We start from the raw sequence: 6,950 nt of genomic DNA, 5'->3' as shown, positions 1-6,950 counted from the left end.
ACCCCTTTATTACCCATTCCCCAGTTTTGCATAACCAACACCTTGTATCTAAGCATCTTCTGGAAGCCCCCTGATCACATGACTTTTAGTTATTATCTATTGACTTGCATTTTAGCCAATTAGTGCATTGTCTGCCACAAGCTACGGGCGTGATCACAATGTTATCTATAAGGCTCACATGAACTAGCACTATCTTGTTGTGAAAAGCAAATAGAAAAGCATGTGATAAGAGGCGGCCTTCAAGTACTTAGAAATTATCATATGAGCCTACCTAGGTTTATCTTTCAACTAAGAATACCAAGAGAACAAAGCACATTTGATGATAAAAGTGAATTGGAATGTTGTTTAAAATGACATGCCCTATCTGAATCATGAAAGTTATCTTTTACTAGACTGTCCCTTTAATAAGTAGTTATTTGATGGGCTACATTGCAGTTATCACATTAAGTCTCACAAAATGTATCTGGACTATAAATCCTTTTTGTGTAATCTGGTTTTATGACTTGAAATATATTTAAACTTGAATGTTTTACGACACAGTTTTTTTTTAATACCTACACTTCCCTAGATCTGTGCCTGAAATAAGATAAGCAACAGTGTGAAAGGTAATTTGTATTTACAATGCCATGCTTAATCAGTTCTGTTGTATTAAGGTTTACATGCAGCTTGATGACAGTGACATTTATAATGTGTGTATATCATACATAGAAGCAGTGATCTAAAGGCAATGACATATGGAACAGGGTAATTGTGGGGTCACATTTATAAAGAAGCATTGTTTTGTGTAACCTGGATGTGTACTGTGTATACTTGTGACATTATATGACTCATTTAGACGCACATTCTGTTTCCTCACTGATACCCAGCTCCTTATCTCTCTAGGATGCTGGCACAGAGTGATTAAAACAGGACTGCCGGATCAGGCATGGAAACCTCTGATATCTAATGGAAAAGCTGACACAGTCTATTATGTCACTGCTCCTGTTTCTTTCTTGCTGTCAGCTATTCTTTTGCTATTTTGCTCTTTATACTTTTTTTCCCATCAATATTTTATGGTTCTCTCTTTCTTCCTTTGCTCATTCTCTAACTCTCTTACATGACCTCATTTCCTACTTTATCTCTCTCCTTATCTATCTGCCGTTTTCCTGTTCTCTTCATCTCTGTCATCGTCTATATTAATCCAAATACTTTTTAAAAAAAATTGTTGTTGTTAAAACATGGTTTTACTAGTTTGTTAATTGAACTTTGTATGTTCTCTGTCATACAGAATGAATTATAAAGTTTTGTTTTGTTTACATGCTTGGTGGTCCTATCCCAAAACACATTCCCAGCATTCCATTTAAACAGGAAATGACTATATATTGCACAATTACATGGTATGGTTTTGGGAAAGTCAAAGTAGTTGTTTTCCCCCCTCTTGATTATGTAATAACTATAGGGTCCTTTTTCATCCTGTTATTTAAAGCATCATAGATTCTTTTTTATTTATACCATCAACTTTTAACGCATCACTTACTACTATATAAATTAATAAAGCCACTGTCTTAAGGTCTTTGACAGATATATAAACTGAACAACGTATAAAATATTGTAAATACTGACATAAATATTAGCTTCTTCTATGTATGGTAAGTGACGGTCATATAGGACGCTTGGCATATTTCTGCCAAATATCTGTATGAACTGATACATTTAATTTTATAGTTCCAAAAATGTACACACATAGAGGCCCATTTATCAAGCTCAGAATGGAGCTTGAGGGCCCGTGTTTCTGGCGAGTCTGAAGACTCGCCAGAAACAGCAGTTATGAACCAGCGGTCTAAAGACCGCTGCTCCATAACCCTGTCCACCTGCTCTTATGAGGCGGACAGAGACGCCACAATTCAACCCGATCGAGTACGATCGGGTTGATTGACACCAGAGTCTGCAGGGGGCGGCATTGCACCAGCAGCTCACAAGAGCTGCTGGTGCAATTCTGAATACGGAGAGCGTATTGCTTTCCGCATTCAGCGATGTCTGTCAGACCTGATCCGCACTGTCGGATCAGGTCCGACAGACATTTGATAAATAGGCCTCTAATCCTAAATGCATTGCCTTAATCATAAATACACAGGGGTACAACAGCTTGTCACTGGGACAGTACCCTCAAAGGTACACCCGCTAAACGTTTTAACATAGGTACATATTGGTACCCTTGCAGATTGAAGGCTGAGTGTTCATGGTATCTTGATTCATTCTTAAGTAAGCGAAGGCCAAATACATAGGTAAATTCAATAAGGGCCCTCTCCGTGCTCTCAGTTACATATTTATTATATGAATATAATTTACTAAAGAGTTGAGAGAGATGTAAACTGTAATTAATGGGTTAATGAGAGCCAAATAATAATGTAGAAACTGGAATCTCTAGGGAGAGATTAGTGAATGTAACACATAGACTCAACATCTTGTACCCGATGATCTAAAGGAGTGTTTTCCAACTGCGGTCCTCAAATACCCCTAACAGGCCAGGTTTTCATTATAGCTGAACTAGGGCACAGGTGAAATAATCAGCTGTTCAGTAACCATGGTTACTAACCTGCTCTCACCCATCAGTTGATTGTTTCACCTGTCATCTAGTTAAAGGGACACTGAACCCAAATGTATTCTTTCGTGATTCAGATAGAGCATGAATTTTTAAGCAACTTTCTAATTTACTCCTATTATCAAATTTTCTTCATTCTCTTGGTATCTTTATTTGAAATGCAAGAATGTAAGTTTAGATGCCGGACCATTTTTGTTCTTTCTGATTGGTGGATAAATTCATCCACCAATAAAAAAGTGCTGTCCAGAGGTCTGAACCAAAAAAAAACTTATTCTAGAAGTACTACAAGAAAGAGAAAAGTAGGACAAATACCCTGTTAAGTGGTCCTATAAAAAGACAGGGAATACAGCACTCTTTTAAATGTCAGCAAACACTTATTTATTCAATTATGTTAACACAGTTCATATCTGAACTGAGAAAATATAAACATGACCAGGTGCATTAAAAAGGAACATCATATTATACACAAAACTCAAGCACACCCAGAGCAGTCCTTCAACATACATACACAAAGAACTTCCTATATACTATCCCAGTAAAAAAATCATCAAACTGGGCCGCAGCTAAAAAAGCATATTAATTGGCCATATAGACAAAATCATAATCTTAGTATTCAGCGCTGATACTTAAAACAAAACAAAAGCATGCTTGTTTGAGATAATATATATCAGTAAGTCCCAGCCTTAGATAATAGCCAGTTCAGAGGTGTACGTAGAGCAAAAAGTCAGGTAATCCTCCAGATAGAGAACACACTGTGTCAGCGGTTGTCGGTTAAACAAATCAAAGGACAATCATTATTATCAACAAGCCAGTCCAAAGCAAGTCAGCTGTGTAAGTGTCACGCTTGTATAAATGAAGGAAGTTCATGCATTACTAAGATATTCACAGTGTGAGTGTCAAGCTTCTTTTAAGTGTGCAGTTCATGCAAAACAGATTACGGCAGTGGGGAACGTTACCTTCCGCAACTCGACTTCATATTTTCCTTTAATAAAATTTCCCTACCCTAAACTAAATTACAAAGTAACCAGCTCTTTTACCAGCCCTTAAAAGGGCTTTTTGCGGGGCATTGCCCCAAAGTAATCAGCTCTTTTACCTGTAAAAAAAAAGCAATACAATACCCACCCAACATTACAACCCACCACCCACACACCCCTACTCTAAAATCCACCCGATCCCCCCTTAAATAAACCTAACACTACCCCATTGAAGATCACCCTACCTTGAGCCATCTTCACCCAACCGGGCCGAACTCTTCATCCGATGCGGGCACAAGTGGTCCTCCAGCCGGGCAGAAGTCTTCATCCAAGCGGGGCAGAAGAGGTCCTCCATCCGGCCGAAGTCTTCATCCAAGCGGGGCAGAAGAGGTCCTCCATCCGGCCGAAGTCTTCATCCAAGCGGGGCAGAAGAGGTCCTCCATCTGGCCGAAGTCTTCATCCATCCGCGGCTCCATCTTCAAGACCTCCGACGCGGAACATCCTCCTCGGCCGACGGACTAACGACGAATGAAGGTTCCTTTAAATGACGTCATCCAAGATGGCGTCCCTCGAATTCCGATTGGCTGATAGGATTCTATCAGCCAATCGTAATTAAGGTAGGAAAAATCCAATTGGTTGATTGAATCAGCCAATCGGATTGAAGTTCAATTCGATTGGCTGATTGGATCAGCCAATAGATTGCGACGTCAATTCTATTGGCTGATCCAATCTTCGGCCGGATGGAGGACCTCTTCTGCCCACTTGGATGAAGACTTTGGCCGGATGGAGGACATCTTCTGCCCCGCTTGGATGAAGACTTCGGCCGGATGGAGGACCTCTTCTGCCCCGATTGGGTGAAGACTTCGGCCAGATGGAGGGCCTCTTCTGCCCCGCTTGGATGAAGACTTCGGCCCGGCTGGAGGACCACTTGTGCCCGCATCGGATGAAGAGTTGGGCCCGGGTGGGTGAAGACGGCTCAAGGTAGGGTGATCTTTAGTGGGGTAGTGTTAGGTTTATTTCCGGGGGGATCGGGTGGGTTTTAGAGTAGGGGTGTGTGGGTGGTGGGTTGTAATGTTGGGGGGGTATTGTATTGCTTTTTTTTTACAGGTAAAAGAGCTGATTACTTTGGGGCAATGCCCCGCAAAAAGCCCTTTTAAGGGCTGGTAAAAGAGCTGGTTACTTTGTAATTTAGTTTAGGGTAGGGACATTTTATTATTTTGTGGGGCTTTTTTATTTTATTAGGGGGCTTAGATTAGGTGTAATTAGATTAAATTTCTTGTAATATTTTATTATTTTTTGTAATTTAGTGGGTTTTTTTGTAATATAGTTTAGTTTATTTAATTGTATTTTATATTAGATCATTGTAGTTAATTTATTTAATTAATTTATTGATAGTGTAGTGTTAGGTGTATTTGTAACTTAGGTTAGGATTTATTTTACAGGTAATTTTGTAATTATTTTAACTAGGTAGCTATTAAATAGTTATTAACTATTTAATAGATATTGTACCTAGTTAAAATAAATACAAATATACCTGTAAAATAAATATAAATCCTAAAATAGCTACAATGTAATTATTAATTATATTGTAGCTATCTTAGGGTTTATTTTACAGGTAAATTTTTAGTTTTAAATAGGAATACTTTAGTTAATAATATTAATATTATTTAGATTTATTTAAATAATAATTAAGTTATGGGGTGTTAGGGTTAGACTTAGGTTTGGGGGTAATATATTTAATGTAGCTGGCAGCGGTGTAGGGGGATCAGATTAGGTGTTAATACATATAATGTAGGTGGCGGCGGTGTAGTGGGATCAGATTAGGTGTTAATACATATAATGTAGGTGGCGGCGGTGTAGGGGGATCAGATTAGGGGTTAATATATTTAATGTAGCTTGCGGCGGTGTAGGGGGATCAGATTAGGTGTTAATACATATAATGTAGGTGGCGGCGGTGTAGGGGGAGCAGATTAGGGGTTAATATATTTAATGTAGCTGGCGGCGGTGTAGGGGGATCAGATTAGAGGGTAATACATATAATGTAGGTGGCGGCGGTGTAGGGGGATCAGATTAGAGGGTAATAAATATAATGTAGGTGGCGGCGGTGTAGGGGGATCTGATTAGAGGGTAATACATATAATGTAGGTGGCGGCAGTGTAGGGGGGTCAGGTTAGAGGGTAATAAATATAATGTAGGTGGCGGCGGGGTCCAGGAGCGGCGGTTTAGGGGTTAAACACTTTATTTAGTGGCGGCGGGGTCCGGGAGCAGCGGTTTAGGGGTTAATACTAGGATAGGTTTATTGCGGTGTGGGCTATGGCGGTTTAGGGGTTAATAATTAGGCTTATTGCGTTGTGTGGGGTTGTCGGTCTAGGGGTTAATACATTTATTATTAGGAGTGAGAGGGGGGATTGCGAATATAGGGGTATACGTGTCGGGATGATGTTTGGGAGGCGTGTTAGACAGTTACGGGAGATTTTATACTTTAGTTAGTTTTTTTAGGCGCAGGCAGTTTCTAAAGTGCCATAAGTCACTGGCGACTCCAGATATGTGTAGTTACGCTTATTTCTAGACATCGCTAGTTTGTCCGACTTACGGCACTTTAGGAACTGCCGGCGCCTTATATGTAATACCCCGATTTGTGAGGTGAAACTACGGGCGGCGCGGGTTCCCTCGCTTGTGCTGAAAACTACGCCGTATATCGGATCGCGCCCAATAATTACACTTCCTCATATTGTTCAGTCTGTATCATTACTATTATTATCATTTGTACAGAAACTGATGTGACATGAAACCCACATTTTTTCCTTTCATGATTTAGAAAGAGCATGCAATTTTAAACAACTTTCTAATTTACTTCTATTATCTAATTTGCTTCATTATCTTAATATATTTTGCAGAAAAGCATATCTAGATAGACTCAGTAGCTGCTGATTGGTGGCTGCACATAGATGCCTTGTGTGATTGTCTCACCCATGTGCATTGCTATTTCTTCAACAAAGGATATCTAAAGAATGAAGCAAATTAGATAATAGAAGTAAATTGGAATGTTATTTAACATTGTATTCTCTACCTGGATCATGAAAGAACAATTTTGGGTTTAGTGTCCTTTTAATGTCCTTCCTTATATCAAAAACCTATTGTACTATTGATTAGCCATCAATATGGCAGCTTTGCAACATTCTTTTTTTTTTTTTAAAGGAAAATGGTGCCTAATGTCATTAGTGCTAGTAAGTAATGATTATGTCACCATCAGTCCCTGCATACTTTCACATAGACTATTATTTTACTGTTCCTGACCCCCTCCTTAAAAAGTCACTATAAACATCTGGAGCTTAGATGCTGCTCTCCCTCCCCCTTCAAAAACATTATTTCCTTCATGGTTTCCTTTAGAAAAT

The sequence above is a fragment of the Bombina bombina genome, chromosome 2 (genome assembly GCF_027579735.1).
Source record: "Bombina bombina isolate aBomBom1 chromosome 2, aBomBom1.pri, whole genome shotgun sequence".
Taxonomy (NCBI): Eukaryota; Metazoa; Chordata; class Amphibia; order Anura; family Bombinatoridae; genus Bombina; species Bombina bombina.
This window is presented reverse-complemented; position numbering follows the sequence as displayed.